This window comes from Gossypium arboreum, chromosome 5, assembly GCF_025698485.1.
Source record: "Gossypium arboreum isolate Shixiya-1 chromosome 5, ASM2569848v2, whole genome shotgun sequence".
NCBI lineage: Eukaryota > Viridiplantae > Streptophyta > Magnoliopsida > Malvales > Malvaceae > Gossypium > Gossypium arboreum.
The window spans coordinates 2,718,434-2,737,681 of record NC_069074.1 but is presented as its reverse complement, the minus strand read 5'-3'; the positions used below and the strand labels follow the sequence as shown (position 1 = coordinate 2,737,681).

Here is a 19,248-nt window from a genome sequence, read left to right as displayed (position 1 = left end):
TGTTTTTATACTTTATTTTTATGAATATTTTAAACTTTTTTAAGTAAAAAGAAAATAGTTTAAGTAGAAAACATATGAAATTGTAAATGTTACATTAATATATAGATTTTAAATGTTTTATTTTTCATCAATAATCGAATTATTAAAGTAAAAATATGAAAAATTATAAATGTTATTTAAGTTTTTTTCTCAAATAATATAAAAAATAATATAGCTAGATAATATGAGGAAATTAAAATGTTATATATTAATGAGTGAAAGTAATATTTTTTCTTAGGGTCGAAGTTAGAAGGAAAAGTTCCAAAATAAAAAGGTAAGAAAATTTTTTAGGTAATTATATTTTGATTTTAGATTTACAAATAGAATATAGTTATATTATGAGAAATTGTTTGTGACACGAGATAGTAGGGTTCAAATTTCTTAAAGTGGTCAAATGTTATAGGGTTAAGATATATATCTTAATAAATACAATGCTTTATAATTTTTTTGTGTAGAGAAAAATGGCTACAATTATCTGAACTGTGAAAAAGATAAGAACTAAATAACAATAAGAAATTGCTGACAATTTGATAAAAAAAATTTAAAATTTTTACGATGGACCCCAACAACAACTATGTTGTTGCCCACATAATTGTTGTCAACAACATTATGCAGGAATTAATCTGGACATATAATAATGGTCTTAGGTGGGAAGTTCAAAAATATTATTTACTAAGAGAAACATTTATATATGTCGAACATAAAATTTGATTGGATAGTTTGTGGTTGATGATATATTTTAATAAGAGAATTTGAACAAAATTACAAGAGAACTTAATCAAATAATTTGTAAAGGTCATAGCCAATGATGGTGCAAAGAGGACTTCCCACTTGATTATTAGTAACCATATCCATAAGAGAAATCTAATTAGTCCTTATTTTCTATGGATGAGCAATTTAGATGTAGGTTTCTAGTCGATTTTATCAACTCTATTCCTAAACTTTGTAAGTAGATTAAATCAAAAATCGCGGTGGGGGTTTATATAATTTGAGTCTAGAGAATCAGGGTTAATGTTTGATATGTATTATCTTATATTGAAAAATTTGACTCTATTTTGGACAAACTCAACATTTTAAAATACATTTTCTCGCCTAAACTCTAAACATATATTTACTAACTAATAATTACTTAAAATACACATTTTCTATAAAACAACTATTCTTTAACATAATAGCCCTAAACCTTGAATTAAAAATTATATAACTTTAAGAATTAAATAGGAAAATTTATACACCAATAAATTTATTTCAATATTTACTAAATGTGAATATATAACAATATTTATATCATTTAAACACATAATAGCATCATTCTTACATTATTCCCTACTTATTGTACAGATGTAATAACATACGATTTATTTACATTTTTAAATAAAATTAACATATCATTCAATAAAAATAATTTTTAATTTAAATTAAATTGAGATCAATTGTATAGGCACTTACCTTATCACTTTAAGACTCCAGACTTAGAAATAAAAATTTAGAACATAATTAAAAATAAAATAATTATATTTAAAATAAATTACAACTAAAATTTGTTAATAAAATCTAGCTTTTATTGGCTTGTAAAAAAATTATGTATTTTTTTTGGATGGTTTTAGGGTTTTTAAAGGTGATTTAAGTTTAGGGGTGTTGTTATTTTTGTATATTTTCAGAGTGAGAGCGGGGGTTTTGAAAATAATTTGGTGTGGAGTTGAGATGTAGTTATAGAGGTTAGGGGGAGTTGGCATTTATAGGACGGTTAGGAGTTTTGGATTTAATGGCATCTCAATTCACCAAATCAATAGTTGCACATGAGCTCTAATTTCCCTAAATCAGCAAGATGATTATCGATTTAGTGATTCGAGATATCTTTAAATCTAAAATTACTAACTGTATTAGATTCAACCTTAAATCGATGTTTAATTTTCGTCTCTTATGTTATTTTCGTAAAAAAAAGAATAGTATTGTTTAAGTAAATAATGACTTTTTTAATAGTATTTTAGAAGAGAAAAAAAACAAAGACTTTTGTCATAAAAAGGTTTTTGGTCCTAAAAAAGATTTAAGTTTTTTTAAGGAAGGGTTAATTCATTTTTTAGGTTTCAACTCGATAAAACTCACAAGTTTTTTTCTATAGAAGTTAGTTTTTTTAATTTGACAATTGTTCTCACATCGAGACTTAAGTTAAGTAATTATTTCTGTATTAAGGTTTGATCTTTTTTATCTAAGTTAATCTATGAATTTGATAATTATTTTCACGTTAAATTTTGAACTTTTTGAGTTTAAGCTAGTCTTTGGTATTTTCTTAAAAAATAATTTAAACCTTAATATAAGAATAATTGTCAAAGTCAAATATTAATTTAAAATAAAAATAACTCATGCCCTAATATAAGAATGATTAACTTAAAGAAAAAAAGCAAAACACTTGTTAAATTCAACCCCAAACAAAGAATGATAAATTTACTAAATGGTGAAAAAATAAAATTTAAGTTTTAGGATCCACTATTTAAGAAGGAAAACAACAGTAATAAAAATTTATCTTCCGTTTAAAAAATGGATTTGTTTTAATCCTTCCTTATGGTTTGACTAATCGGGGTTTATTTTGGTACAAATTGTCATTTCTGAATAAAGGAAGGTCTTAGAAAAAAAAAAGAAAAGAAAAAGTGCAGTGCATCGAACTGCACGCCTACTTACGAACAGAAAAGGATCCGTTACTAAACCAGCCCAATGGAGTGGGGTTTTTTACCCAATTGGGTTAAAAAAAATTTAAAATACCAAAATAGGGTGTCAGATACATTATTTACGAAAATGGGTTATTTTTTTGGGTCGAGCCTACCTGACAGGCGCGACCCATTTTTTTAATAATATAATTTATTTTTTTTAAATATTATTATTTTATTATATTTTAATAATTTTAAAATTTTTAAAATTCAATCGGGTCAAAACCGGGTCGAGCCAGACCCGGAGGCGCGACCAGTCGCTCCTGCTGCAGAGGCGCGACTCCCCTGCAGCCCGCCACGTGTCCCTGCCCCCCACCCCCCATGCCACCTGTAGAGACAGAGAGAAAAAAATAAAATTTTGTAATGGGGACCATATAAGCACCGGTCCCCAATTTTTGAATGCAAAGAAAGAAGAGAGAAGAAGAAGAAGAAGAAGAAGAAAAGAAGAAGAAGAAGAAGGAGAAGGAGGAGAAAGAAGAAAATGTTAGTAATTTTTATAATTATTTTAAGATTAAAATGTTAGTAGTTTAGTGTTATGTGATAATTTTTAGTATTTGTAATTATTTTAAAATTAAAAAAATTACATTTCTAAAAAAGTAAAATATTAGTAATTTAAGAGTGTTATGTAATTATTGTGCTTGAATATAGTTTATTAATTGTTAATTTTGTTTTTGTTTTTAATACTACTTGTCAAGTCTTGCTTTATTTGTTTTTAATTTAAACTTTTTTTGTTGAATTTTCAAGTCCATGATTTTTGTTTTACTTTTATCTAACATCCTATTTTGGTGTTTTAATTTTTTTTTAATCTAGTTGGATAAAAAACCCCATTATTTTGCCATTGATGCTCGATTTTGATAGCTTGATAGCAGCCTCCCTTTTAAATAAATATATAAAAAAATCAATATTTTGCCAGTTATTGCCCATTTCCGGATTTACTTGGAATCAATATTTTTTGTATTTTATTTTAAAAAACTTTACTAGCATTCACTTCATTGTTAACAAAAAGTGAGAAATATAGTGGCTAATACATTCTAAAAATAAAATAAAAATTTATACCTATGTAAAATGTATAAACTTGAGAGTTAATCTTTTCAAATATTCTTAAATTATAATTTAATTTAATTTCAAACTTTTAAAATTAATTAAATTTACCTATGTAAAGTGTTAAAAATAATTCTTTTAAATTTTATAAAATTTAATCAAAACTTAAGGAAAAAATAAAATATTTTTAAGAGTAAAATAGACTATTAATAAATTATGCTTATATTTTAACTTGTATAAAACACATAACAAGAGAATTAATATATATTAAAGAATTAAACACATTAATATAAATGATATGTTAAAATGCATTTGGCTTTATGATTGGAAGTAATGTAGTACTTTATGTTGAATAGATGCATAATTGACTAGTTGAAAGTGAGTATATGATAAATAAGTTACTTTGAATATGGAAAGATGTTGAATAAACGATCTAAAGAGAGTAAGAAATAGAATTAAATAATTCTGAAGAGAGTAAGAAATTTTAATGTAATTTTGATATAATGTAAATTTATAATTTTTATTTATTTGATAATTTTAATTGCAGATTTGCAGCAAATGGGTTCGTTGATTGATAATGAAAATAAGGGTCACATATCGAGTAACATTAATGAGATGGTAATGAAAATTTTATTTGATAGTCACATTATTTGTTGAATGAAATTATATTGTATTAACCATTTCAGTAAATATAATAATCTCGTGTCGAGTACCGCGTATTGAGGGTCGATTTATAATGTAGGGTTTCAGCCGAATGAACGCGTAATACCGTTCTTAGAGTTAGCGGGGTTCGGATCAGCAGCATTGATCCGGACTTTTGATCTGCGATATGACTTAAATTCTGCTTTAGTCGAGCGATGGCATCCGGAGACGCACACATTTCATTTGCCGTGCGGGGAGTGCACCATAACTTTAGAGGACGTTGCAAAGATGCACTAGGGCTCCTATCGACGGAACGTGGTCACGGGCGTAAGTTCGATCTCGAGGCCGCTCGCCTTTGCTACGAAGTTACTTGGACACTCCCCAAGTGAGGGAAATTTGCCACATTGCGGTTTTCATGGCTAAAGGCCAATTTTGAGCATTTGCCCAATACTGCCACTGAATTGGAGGTTATGCAGGCCGCTCAAGGTTACATTATGCACCTTATAGGAGGTGTACTCGTGCCGGATTCAAACAGCAGTGAGGTCAGTTTGATGTACCTACCGCTACTGTCTAATTTGCATAACACGCGTTCATACGGTTGGGGTCTGCAGTGTTAGCCACGCTGCATCATGAACTTTGCCGGACAATGATCCTTCTGCGATGGACATAGGCGGATGCCTTATACTGCTGCAGTCTTGGGCACTTTATCGAATGCCATTCTTGGCATCCATTAGTCCCCAGATAGGCGCCTGTCATTTGCGCCTTAAATAAATAATATTTTATTTAAAAAATTAATATAAAATAATCATTTACGCCTGTCAGATAGGCGCGAATGAAAAAAAACCTAATTTTCGTATATAATTGGACTGACAACCTATTTGATAAATAATTTTTTTAAATTTATTTTAGTAAAAAAACCCTAAATAATTATTAAACTTAATAAATTTTTTTTCTTTTCTCTCAGGTGGCATGGGAGGGTGCAGGTAGGGGTGGGGGGCAGGGACACGTGGCGGGCTGCAGGGGAGTCTCGCCTCTGCAGCAGGAGCGACTGGTCACGCCTCTGCAGTAGGAGCGACTGGTCGTGTAACACTCCTTACCCGAGACTGTTGCCAGAATCGAGCACGAGGCATTACTAAACTTAATCTATCCCTTAAATAGGTTTAAATTGTTTATTTAAGCTTTTCGGAATGTGCTGCCATTCTGCATCGTCGTCGTCTAAAAATTCATATCTTGAGTTTCAAAACTCGAAATTAAGATCCGCAAATTTTTTATGAAACTAGACTCATATATCTATCTACTAATTTTTTTCATAGATTTTTGACTTGGCCAATTAGTACAGTTTATTAGTTAAAGTTTCCCCTGTTTCAAAACTCGACTGCACTAACCTCTTGTTACTACGAACCATGTTTCTTCCTGTACAAAATTCATATCACTAAGACGTTTGTTTCTCTTAAAACTAGACTCAACAAGGATTATAACCATATAAAGTATACCTTCTAATTAGTTTTGTACAATTTATGGTGAATTTCCAAAGTTGAAACAGGGGGTCCAAAAATTGCTCTGACCCTATTTCACTAAAACTTAGATATATCATGAAATATAATACCTTTACCTATTTTTCTTATTCCATAAGAAAATAGACATAATAAGCTTTAATTTCATATATTATTCATCTTCAAACTATGTTTATACAATTTTAGTGATTTTTCAAAGTTACGTCATTGCTGTTACTTGAATCTGTTTTTAGGTTACTTTCACATTTTCATAATTTTCATGTGATAATCACCATTCAATCATACATATTAATAAACATGCATATCATCGGCCATTTTATTAGCTAATCACTAGCAAGTATTTACACATCATTCATTATTCATATTATACCAAAAGTGGCTAAGTTTCTATACATGCCATACACAAAACAAAACGCCTAATTATACCGAGTTATTTCTTTGATAGTGTGATCGGCCTCCGACGTTTCCTTCGATCCCGAGTGGCTAGATAAGTACTATAAGAAGAAGAAAATAAAGAGATTAAGCACTAGGCTTAGTAAGCTTACAAGCAAATAAATCACAACATTCAACATAATGGATAATTATGCATAATATCATCTAACATCATAAATTTCTTTACTTCTTAATTTCTATCTTCTTCTTTATTCCCTTACCTTCTTTCTTACCTGACCTTTCATTTTTCATAAGTATAATCTACTTTTCCTTTGCTGTTAATTCACTGTAATTTAACTCGTATCCTGACCCATTGAACCACTCGGAATACTAAGGATACTAGGGTCGTTCTGTCTATCAATATCTCGCCAATGCCATGTCTTTGACATGGACTTACATGAATTATTCTGCTCCAATGCCATATATAATATGGACTTACATGGCTCAATCTCGTCTCCAAAGCCATATTTCTAATATGGACTTACATGGCTCATTTCGTTTCATCTGTCAACCCTAAAATCCTAACATTCCTAGGGTTCAACCGGCTTTCTAACACTTTTCCTCCGTCACTTCACCTTAAATTCGACTTTAAATATTTTCATAACATAAATATATAAATGCTGAAATTGACAATAATAATGTAAAATAAAAGAATATTGCATTTATTTACTGTAAACTTACCTCGATACAAAATGTGACTAAACTTTACAATTTAGTCCTTTACTTTTTCTTTTCCCGATCTACTCTCAATTTCGCTCTTCTTGATCTATAATAGCAAATTTAGCTTATTTAATATCAACATTTATCAAAACAACCCTTTACTCAAACTTTGGCAAAATTACATTTTTGCCCTAAACTTTCACATATTTGCACTTTTCCCCAAGGCTCGTAAATTAAACTTCATCCTATTTTCTCAGAATTACTAATTTTCGGTGGTGTCGAAATGGTGATTTGAGATCACTAAATTCGACAAATAAGATTGAACAAGATAGTAATTTAATATTTATGAGTCAAGTAAGAATTTAGAAGAATTTGTGAAATGGTGAAATTAGTGAATTAAAAGAATTTATTAGGTCAAAGCGGGTCAAAAACGAGGTATCGAGACCTCAAAGTTGAAAATCGAGCTATAAATATTTTTATAAATATTTATGGAGTGTTATTGAGTTAGTATTAAAGTTTCAGTTAGAAAATTTTAACGCTTAGATGGCTAATTAATTAAAAAGGACTAAATTGAAAATAGCGCAAAATTTGTTAAATTGTGAGTAAATAGCTTAAGTATTTAAAAGATGGATTTAAAGAGCAATTAGACCCAAAGGTTAATGGCTGGACGGTTTGGGAATGAAATAAGCAAGAAAACAATGTGAACAAGGGCAAAATTGGAAATAGCATAAAAGTTAATAGTTAAATAATGATGTAATTGAAAAATCCAGACATTTCTTCATATTTTCTCAGCCAAAACGCCATAGAAGGTCTGGAGAAAGCTGGTTTTCATATTTTTACATCATGTGAGTCTAATTCTTGCTTTTTCTTGATAATTTTATGTTTTTATGACTTTTACAATTAGGTCCACTTGTAGAATTCATTAGTTTTGATTTTATGGGTGAAATTGGAAGTTAACCTGGATGGATAAGGAATTTTATGATGAATTATTATGAAATTTAAGTTCTAATTTCATATTAAGGTGGTTTTATTAAGTGATTTTGATAGGAAATGATATTTAGGACCTAATTGTGAAAAAGTTGTGAATTGAAGGTTGCTGTTGAAATTCAGAATATAAAAGGTTTTGAAATAGTTTATAATGATAAAATAAAGTGTTAATTGAGAAAAATTAGTTCAATTGATGGGTGAATTGAGTAGGGACTAAATTGTGAAAATTGTAAATTTTGGGGTAAAAGTGAAATTTCGAAATTTGAACAGCATAAATTGTGAAGTGAAATAGAAATCAAATAAATGCTAATGAGTAGAAATATTTTATATTATAGATCAAGAATCCAAAGAAGAACGAGGAAAAGAAAAAGTTGCGGAATAGTCCCTAAATTTCAATATCTTCTACAAATTAGCCGGGTAAGTTTATATGGTTGAATTTAGATGTTTATTTGTGAATGATTGAAGTTTATAATGTGTTATTATATACGAATTTGTTGTGGGATTGTGTAGATTTTGTTAATGAAAGAATAAATGTGGAAATGCAAATTAGGAAAACGCAGGATTGAGTGCGTTCAGATCGTGACGTGTGATGAATTGACGGATAAGACCATGGTTGTTCCATGGCAAAGTGTGAAATGTAGGTATGGTATCATCCATCTTGAGTTGTGAAATGTAGGTATGGTATTATCCATCTTGAGTCATGAAATGTAGGTATGGTATTATCAAATCCATCTTGAGTTAAGAAATGTAGGTATGGCATTTCCCATACCGAATTGAAAATGTAGGTATGGTATTTCAATGAGGAAAACCATACTGAGTTGTGAATCGTGGCATTGAGCAACGACGTACTCAATTTCGTAAGCCGTTTCCTAATTTGATTATAAGAAATAAAGAGAAGTGATCCAAATGGAAGAGATTGAGTAGTTATTCTTGTTGAGCTCAACTATGTGAATTATTATAACAATGGTTGTGAATCGCAGGAAACTTTAGTAAGTGTTTTGGTATTGTTTGGAAATATTATGTTTGGTAAGCATTACTTTTAACCTATGAACTTACTAAGCTTCAATAAGCTTACTTGTGTGTGTTTAATATTTTATGTAGATTGACTTGAAGTGAAGTGGGTAGATCGGATCAACACAACAAAGCACACTATCCAGATCAATTCCGGTAGCTTTTGTTTTATGTTTGAAGATTTATATGGCATGTATAGAGTTTAAATGAAATGAAGTAAAGATGTTATAAACTAGTTAACAACATTTTGTACTAAAATAGTTTTTGGTTAGTAGCAGTAGTCTGAGTTTGAAAATTCACCATAAATCATAAAAATATAATTATAGGTTGAATAAAATATGAAATTAAATCTTATTTAATCTAGTTTCACATAGAAGAAACGTGTAAGCAAAAGGCTTTCATATCGGGAGATATTTGAATTTTGTGAGACAAGGTCGAGTGATTTTGAGCTCCCTTTTCGATTAAAAATCATTAAAATTATAAAAATTAATTAGAGTCATACTATATATGTATGGATTCCTTATTGAGTCTATTTTAATATAAATAAACGTCTTGGTTATTTGAATTCTGTACATGGAGAAATTTGGTTCAGTAGTGAGCAGGGTCGAGCAATAGAACCACAAACAGGGAGACTTCAACTAATAAACTGTACTAATTGGCCCAACCAAAATTCTAGAAAAAATTATTAAGTAGATATATGAGCCTAGATTTGGGGAAAATTTACGGATTTAGATTTGAGTTTTGTAACTCGAGATATGATTTTTTGCATCTGTAACGCAGCTTGGACAGCTTATGCGGAAAGTGTGATATAAATTGTTTGAATTTGTTTAAGTGCTCAAATAAGTTTAGTAATGCCTCGTGCTCGACTCTGGCGACAGTCTCGGGTAAAGGGGGCGTTACATTTATTGGTATCAGAGCTTCGGTTTAGTCGATTCTCGGAATATGTATGATGTGAAAAGTATCTAGAATTACATGCCATATAAATCGTGATAGTGTGTCTGTGTATGATCCGATCTAATCCTTGTTTTTATTATAGATTATCTTCGATTTGAAAAGATGTCGATAGACCGAACAAACCGAGCAAGAAGAAGTTAATAGCGAGTACAAACCTCGAACAAGGAACAAGTAGTGAGGCTCCAATTTCATTGACGCGAGAACAAGAACTCAAAATATGATTTATGGATTCATGAATCGGTGGTATAATGAGAATGTGCGAGAAAGAAATCAGACTCCGCAACCTCCTCCCCCTATCTCAACATCTGTAGTACCCCCGGTTGCTCCTCCACCTCCTCCGATAACTGAATCTAGCAAAAGAACACCAATTGAAAAACTCGTAAAGTTTGGAGTCAAGAATTTCGAGGAGATCGGACGATGATCCGGTTAAAGCGAGTATTGGTTAAAGAGTTTGAGAGAGTTTTAAACAGATGATGTGTTCTCCGGAGGACTATTTGGGATGTGAAGTTTCGCTATTGAAAGAAGAAGCGATAATTGGTGGGAAACCATTGAGGCAAAGGGTACTGCAGATAAACTTACCTAGGAATTCTTCCAAAACGAATTTAAGAAGAAGTATGTGGGAAAGAGATATTTAGATAAGAAGAAGAGAGAATTTCTTGATCTTCGACAAGGGAATAAAACAGTGGCCGAATATGAAAGAGAATTTGTGTATCTCAGTAGATATGCTCGGGATGTTAAAATTTACAGAGGAAGAAATGTGCATTAGATTTGAAGAAGGGCTTAATGATGAAATCAGAATGATGATTGGAGGTACAGAGATTCGGGAATTTGTGATTCTGTCTGATCGAGCTCAAAAGATGGAAGAAGTGTATAACAGAAAGATGCAAAGAGAAAGAAGAGGTAAAGAGGTATACAAAAGAAGTTTCTCTAGACCAACTTCGACTTTTTCGGCCAAAAAGTTCAGAAATGATTCTGGTCGACCTGTTATAATCCCGGAACGATCGAATAAAAGTAAAACGACTCAACAAGATGTCGGAGTAACTAAGAAACCAGCAGCTAGTGCTAGTAGTGTGCAAAATATTCCGAGACTTAGATGTAAAAATTGTGGTAGATTTCATATTGGTGAGTGTTGGGGAAGAGCCGGAGCTTGCTATAAATGTGGTGGAACTGATCATTTTATTCGGATTGTCCTCAATTATTAAAAGAAGATAGAGACCAAGGGAGAAGCAAGCAAATACTCCTCGTAAAGGTAAACGTCGGTCAAAGTAGTGTCATTGGACTGTTCATTCGGGAACGAGAGATACTGCAACTCGATCGAGACAAGAGTACTGCTGCGTACATATGCTATCCGCAAGGGAAGAAGCTTTACTCCAAATGTGATAGCTAGTAATTTCTATCTTTTTGATGATTCTGTATATGCTTTAATTGATCCTGGATCTACACATTCATATATTTGCACTGCATTAGTGTCAGAAAAGAAAATGACTGTTGAGTCCACTGACCTTGAATTGCAAGTCACTAATCCACTAGGGCAAAGTATGTTGGTTAATTTAATATGTCGGAATTGTCCACCGAAAATACAAGGTCGTGAATTCTCTGCGATTTAATGTTGTTACCTTCCGAGAATTTGATGTTATTCTTGGAATGGATTGGTTGATTGAACACGATGCCATAGTGAATTGTAGAGAAAACGGATTGATTTAAAATGTCGATGGGAAATAGTTTCACTAAGTTTGGGGATAAAAGAATGATGTCGAATTATTTCACCTTCTGACTCAAAAATTGATTCGGAAAGGTAATGAAGCATTTTTAGCTTATATTCTTGACACTCGGGGTTCTGAATTGAAGATGGAACAATTGTTAGTTGTTAATGAGTTTACTGATGTGTTTCCTGAGGAATTACCTGGTTTACCCCCAGATCGTGAGGTTGAATTCACAATTGATGTAATTCCGGGTACAGCTCCAATATCAATAACACCGTATAGAATGGCACCAGCTGAGTTAAAAGAGTTGAAGACACAGTTGCAAGAGTTATTGGATAAAGGGTTCATCAAACCGAGTACATCACCTTGGGGTGCACCTGTCTTATTTGTGAAAAAGAAAGATGGTTCGTTTCGATTGTGTATTGATTACAGGCAGTTGAACAAGGTAACAATTAAAAATAAATATCCATTACCTCGTATCGATGATTTGTTTGATCAACTGAAAGGTGTTGCAGTGTTCTCAAAAATAGATCTTAGATCTGGGTATTATCAGCTGAAGGTTAAAGAGTGTAATGTGCCAAAGACTGCTTTTCGAACTCGGTATGGTCACTACGAATTTTTGGTAATGCCTGTTGGTTTAACGAATGCCCCTGCTGCATTTATGGATTTAATGAATCGAATTTTTCAGTCTTATTTGGATAGATTTGTGGTGGTATTTATTGATGACATATTGGTCTATTCAAAGACGAATCCGAACATGCACAAAGACTTGAGAATTGTACTACGACTTTGAGAGAAAAGCGCTTATATGCGAAATTTAGTAAATGTGAGTTTTGGCTTCATGAGGTTGGATTTCGGGTCATATTATATCATGAAGGAATTCGGTGGATCCAAGTAAAGTTTTAAGGTGGTGAATTGGAAAACACCAAGAATGTAATCGAAGCGCGAAGTTTTCGGGATTAGCAGGATACTATCGCCGTTTTGTAAAGAATTTTTCCATAATTGCTTCACCAATGACTCGTTTATTACAAAAGAATGTTGAGTTTATGTGGTCTGATGAATGTCAGCAGATCTTTGATCAGTTAAAGAAAATGTTAATGAAGCTCCGCTTTGACTCAACCGTAATCAGGTATACCGTATGTTGTGTATAGTGATGCATCTTTAAGTGGTTTGGGTTGTGTGTTAATGCAATCAGAAAGGTGGTGGCTTATGCTTCACGGCAATTAAAACCACATGAAAAGAATTACCCTACACATGATCTTGAGTTAATGCAATTGTTTTTGCCTTAAAATTTGGAGACACTATTTATATGGTGAGAAGTGTTATATGTATACGGATCACAAAAGTTTGAAATACTTAATGACTCGTAAGAACCGAACTTAAGACGAGACGGTGGTTAGAGTTCTTTGAAAGACTATGATTTGGTTATTGACTATCATCCAGGAAAGCTAATGTAGTTCTTGATGCATCGAGTCGAAAGTCATCCTTGTTTGCACTTCTGCAATGAATGCTCATTTGGCTCTTAATGAAGAAGGTGTTGTATTAGTAGAATTGAAGGTAAAACCAATGTTTCTTCAACAAATTCGAAGCTGCAGAATGAAGATCCAAAATTGGTCTTGAAACGGCAAATGGTTCGGGATAATTTAGATTCGAGTTCAAGATTGATGATGAAGGTATATTGCGCTATCATAATAGGATTTGTGTTCCAAATAATTCGATTTAAAGAATGATATTCTTTCAAGCACATAATAGTATGTATTCTATTCATCCGAGTAGTACAAAATGTATGGTGATCCGAAAAAGACATATTGGTGGCCCGGTATGAAAAGAGAAATTTCGAATTTATTGCAAAATGTTTGATTTGCCGCAAGTTAAAGCAGAGTATCAAGTGCCAACGGGTTTATTACAACCCATTATGATTCCGAATGGAAGTGGAGCATATTTCAATGGATTTTGTGTCGATTGCTGTGACTCCAAGAAAGAAAGATTCAATATGGGTGATTGTTGATAGATTGACAAAGTCAAGACACTTTATTCCAATGTAATGCATTTTTCACTTAATAAGTTAGCGAATTGTATGTGTCGAGATTGTGAGATTACATGGAGTTCCAATATCTATCATTTCGCATCGGATCCGAGGTTTACTTCAAGATTTTGGAATAAATTGCAAGAAGCTTTAGGCACCAGATTGAATTTTAGTACAACATTTCATCCTCAAACAGATGGACAATCGAGCGAGTGATTCAAATTTTAGAAGATATGTTAAGATGTTGTATACTCGAGTTTGGTAACATTGGGAAAGGTATTTACCGCTATCGAGTTTGCATACAACAATAGCTTTCATCTAGTATAAAATGACACCATTTGAGGCACTTTATGGTAGAAAATGCAAGACTCCATTGTGTTGGTCTTAATTGAGTGAATCAAAATAGTTGGGGTTGATTTGATTCGAGAAACCAAGAGAAAGTCCCAATTATTCGAGATAGTCTAAAAGTCGCTTCAGATCGTCAAGTCATATGCGGATTTAAAACGAAGAGGCATAGAATATGCATGGGTGATCGAGTATTTTTAAAAGTTTCACCATGGAAAAGGGTGTTACGATTTGGTAAAAGGGAAAATTAAGTCCAGATTCATAGGGCCATATGAAATTGTGGAAAGGGTTGGTCCTGTGGCTTATCGTTTGGCTTTACCTCCTAACTTGAGAAGATTCGTAATGTGTTTCATGTGTCTATGCTAAGGCGGTATAGGTCGATCCTTCACACGTAATTCCCCATACCGAAATTGAGCTTCAACCAGATATGACTTATTCGGAAGAACCGGTGAAGATTTTGGCTCGTGAAGTTAAGGAATTGCGGAACAAAAGAGTACCAATGGTTAAAGTATTATGGCATCGATATGGTATGGAGGAGGCAACCTGGGAAACAGAGGAGTCAATGAGATCACAGATCCAAATCTATTTTCAGTAACAAATTTCGAGGACGAAATTTTTAAAGGGAGAGTTATAATTACTTAATTTTCAAGTGGTGTCGAAATGGTGATTTGAGATCACTAAATTCGACAAATAAGATTGAACAAGATAGTAATTTAATATTTATGAGTCAAGTAAGAATTTAGAAGAATTTGTGAAATGGTGAAATTAGTGAATTAAAAGAATTTATTAGGTCAAACGGGTCAAAAACGAGGTATCGAGACCTCAAAGTTGAAAATCGAGCTATAAATATTTTTATAAATATTTATGGAGTGTCATTGAGTTAGTATTAAAGTTTCGTTAGAAAATTTTAACGCTTGGATGGCTAATTAATTAAAAGGACTAAATTGAAAATAGCGCAAAATTTGTTAAATTGTGAGTAAATAGCTTAAGTATTTAAAAGATGGATTTAAAGAGCAATTAGACCCAAAGGTTAATGGCTGGACGGTTTGGGTATGAAATAAGCAAGAAAACAATGTGAACAAGGGGCAAAATTGGAAATAGCATAAAAGTTAATAGTTAAATAATGATGTAATTGAAAAATCCAGACATTTCTTCATATTTTCTCAGCCAAAACGCCATAGAAGGTCTGGAGAAATCTGGTTTTCATATTTTTACATCATGTGAGTCTAATTCTTGCTTTTTCTTGATAATTTTTATGTTTTTATGACTTTTACAATTAGGTCCACTTGTAGAATTCATTAGTTTTTGATTTTATGGGTGAAATTGGAAGTTAACCTGGATGGATAAGGGAATTTTATGATGAATTATTATGAAATTTAAGTTCTAATTTCATATTAAGGTGGTTTTATTAAGTGATTTTGATAGGAAATGATATTTAGGACCTAATTGTGAAAAAGTTGTGAATTGAAGGTTGCTGTTGAAATTCAGAATATAAAAGGTTTTGAAATAGTTTATAATGATAAAATAAAGTGTTAATTGAGAAAAATTAGTTCAATTGATGGGTGAATTGAGTAGGGACTAAATTGTGAAAACTATAAATTTTGGGGTAAAAGTGAAATTTCGAAATTTGAACAGCATAAATTGTGAAGTGAAATAGAAATCAAATAAATGCTAATGAGTAGAAATATTTTATATTATAGATCAAGAATCCAAAAAAGAACGAGGAAAAGAAAAAGTTGTGGAATAGTCCCTAAATTTCAATATCTTCTACAAATTAGCGCGTAAGTTCATATGGTTGAATTTAGATGTTTATTTGTGAATGATTGAAGTTTATAATGTGTTATTATATACTGAATTTGTTGTGGGATTGTGTAGATTTTGTTAATGAAAGAATAAATGTGGAAATGCAAATTAGGAAAACGCAGGATTGAGTACGTCAGTATCGTGACGTGTGATGAATTGATTGGATAAGACCATGGTTGTTCCATGGCAAAGTGTGAAATGTAGGTATGGTATCATCCATACTGAGTTGTGAAATGTAGGTATGGTATTATCCATCTTGAAGTGTGAAATGTAGGTATGGTATTATCAAATCCATACCGAGTTAAGAAATGTAGGTATGGCATTTCCCATACCGAGTTGAAAATGTAGGTATGGTATTTCAATGAGGAAAACCATACTGAGTTGTGAATCGTGGCATTGAGCAACGACGTACTCAATTTCGTAAGCCGTTTCCTAATTTGATTATAAGAAATAAAGAGAAGTGATCCAAATGGAAGAGATTGAGTAGTTGTTCTTGTTGAGCTCAACTATGTGAATTATTATAACAATGGTTGTGAATCGCAGGAAACTTTAGTAAGTGTTTTGGTATTGTTTGGAAATATTATGTTTGGTAAGCATTACTTTTAACCTATGAACTTACTAAGCTTCAATAAGCTTACTTGTGTGTGTTTAATATTTTTATGTAGATTGACTTGAAGTGAAGTGGGTAGATCGGATCAACACAACAAAGCACACTATCCAGATCAATTCCGGTAGCTTTTGTTTTATGTTTGAAGATTTATATGGCATGTATAGAGTTTAAATGAAATGAAGTAAAGATGTTATAAACTAGTTAACAACATTTTGTACTAAAATAGTTTTTGGTTAGTAGCAGATGAGTCTGAGTTTGAAAATTCACCATAAATCATAAAAATATAATTATAGGTTGAATAAAATATGAAATTAAATCTTATTTAATCTAGTTTCACATAGAAGAAACGGTGTAAGCAAAAGGCTTTCATATCGGGAGATATTTGAATTTTTGTGAGACAAGGTCGAGTGATTTTGAGCTCCCTTTTCGATTAAAATCATTAAAATTATAAAAATTAATTAGGAGTCATACTATATATGTATGGATTCCTTATTGAGTCTATTTTTAATATAAATAAACGTCTTGGTTATTTGAATTCTGTACATGGAGAAATTTGGTTCGTAGTGAACAGGGTCGAGCAACCGAACCACAAACAGGGAGACTTCAACTAATAAACTGTACTAATTGGCCCAACCAAAATTCTAGAAAAAATTATTAAGTAGATATATGAGCCTAGATTTGGGGAAAATTTACGGATTTAGATTTGAGTTTTGTAACTCGAGATATGATTTTTTGCATCAGAACGCAGTTGGACAGCTTGTGCGGAAAGTGTGATATAAATTGTTTGAATTTGTTTAAGTGCTCAAATAAGTTTAGTAATGCCTCGTGCTCGACTCTGGCGACAGTCTCGGGTAAAGGGGGCGTTACATTTATTGGTATCAGAGCTTCGGTTTAGTCGATTCTCGGAATATGTATGATGTGAAAAGTATCTAGAATTACATGCCATATAAATCTGTGATAGTGTGCTGTGTATGATCCGATCTAATCCTTGTTTTTATTATAGATTATCTTCGATTTGAAAAGATGTCAGATAGACCAGAACAAACTGAGCAAGAAGAAGTTAATAGCAGAGTACAAACCTCTGAACAAGGAACAAGTAGTGAGGCTCCAATTTCATTGACGCGAGAACAAGAACTCAAAAATATGATTTATGGATTCATGAATCAGTGGTATAATGAGAATGTGCGAGAAAGAAATCAGACTCCGCAACCTCCTCCCCCTATCTCAACATCTGTAGTACCCCCGGTTGCTCCTCCACCTCCTCCGATAACTGAATCTAGCAAAAGAACACCAATTGAGTAAAGATGTTATAAACTAGTTAACAACATTTTGTACTAAAATAGTTTTTGGTTAGTAGCAGTAGTCTGAGTTTGAAAATTCACCATAAATCATAAAAATATAATTATAGGTTTAATAAAATATGAAATTAAATCTTATTTAATATAGTTTCACATAGAAGAAACGATGTAAGCAAAAGGCTTTCATATCAGGAGATATTTGAATTTTTGTGAGACAAGGTCGAGTGATTTTGAACTCCCTATTCTGATTTGTAAAAATCATTAAAATTATAAAAATTAATTAGGAGTCATACTATATATGTATGGATTACTTATTGAGTATATTTTAATAGAAATAAACGTCTTGGTTATTTGAATTCTGTACATGGAGAAATTTGGTTCGTAGTGAATAGGGGTCGAGCAAATAGAACCCTAAAAGCAGGGAGACTTCAACTAATAAACTGTACTAATTGGCCCAACCAAAATTCTAGAAAAAAATTAGTAAGTAGATATATGAGCCTAGATTTGGGGAAAATTTACGGATTTAGATTTCAAGTTTTGTAACTCGAGATATGATTTTTTTTGCATCTATAACGCAGTTGGACAGCTTGTCTGGAAAGTGTGATATAAATTGTTTGAATTTGTTTAAGTGCTCAAATAAGTTTAGTAATGCCTCGTGCTCGACTCCGGCGAAGGTCTCGGGTAAAGGGGGCGTTACATTTCTTATGTTTTATGACATGCTGATCATTTTTCCCTTCTATGACAACATCAAATTCACACACTAACATGTACTTATGACTATTAGGTATTTTTACCGATTAAGCCTTTTTACTCGTTTTCACTTAAAACCAAGTAGCACAAGTTGTCTAACATAATTCAAAACCTCATATTCCATCATAAAACATCAAAATACACAAATTTTACCTATGGGTATTTTTCCAAATTTGATTCCTAACTTAAATTATTGCTAGCATAAGCTTTATCGAGCTACCGGGACTTCAAAAACGTAAAGATCATTAAAAACGGGGCTTGGAATCACTTCCTATGAAGCTTGAAAGTTGGAAAAAAAAAAACCCAGCTATGGAGAGAGGTAAGGTTCGGCTGGTAACTTGAAGAAGATGATACAATTTTATCATCTTTTTACCTTTTTATTAATGTTAATAACCAAATGACCAAAATGTCCCTCCTTACTAAACTTTCAAAAATTCCTTCCATGTCCTAATTTTGTCCATGAACTTAAAATTGGTCAAATTACCATTTAAGATCTCCTAATTAATATTCCAAAATAATTTCATACTAAAAACTTCTAGAATGCAAGTTTTGCAAATTATTCGATTTAGTCCCTAACCTCAACTTAAGCACTTTATGCATAGAATTTTATTACGAAATTTTCGCACAATCATGTAATCATACCATGAACCTCAAAATAATAATAAAATAATTTTTTTTCTACCCCAAATTTTTGGTTTCGCAACCACTATTCCGTTTAGGCCTTATTT

The 19,248-nt window shown here is 31.9% G+C and overlaps 1 long non-coding RNA gene across 1 annotated transcript; it reads left to right on the top strand.

Moving 5' to 3' along the window:
* Positions 1 to 8,302: 8,302 nt before the first annotated feature.
* LOC128292821 (uncharacterized) lies at positions 8,303 to 9,326 on the top strand. The gene is made up of 2 exons (XR_008282754.1): positions 8,303 to 8,437; positions 9,122 to 9,326. It is a non-coding gene; the product is annotated as an uncharacterized LOC128292821 (long non-coding RNA).
* The last annotated feature ends 9,922 nt before the right edge of the window (positions 9,327 to 19,248 follow it).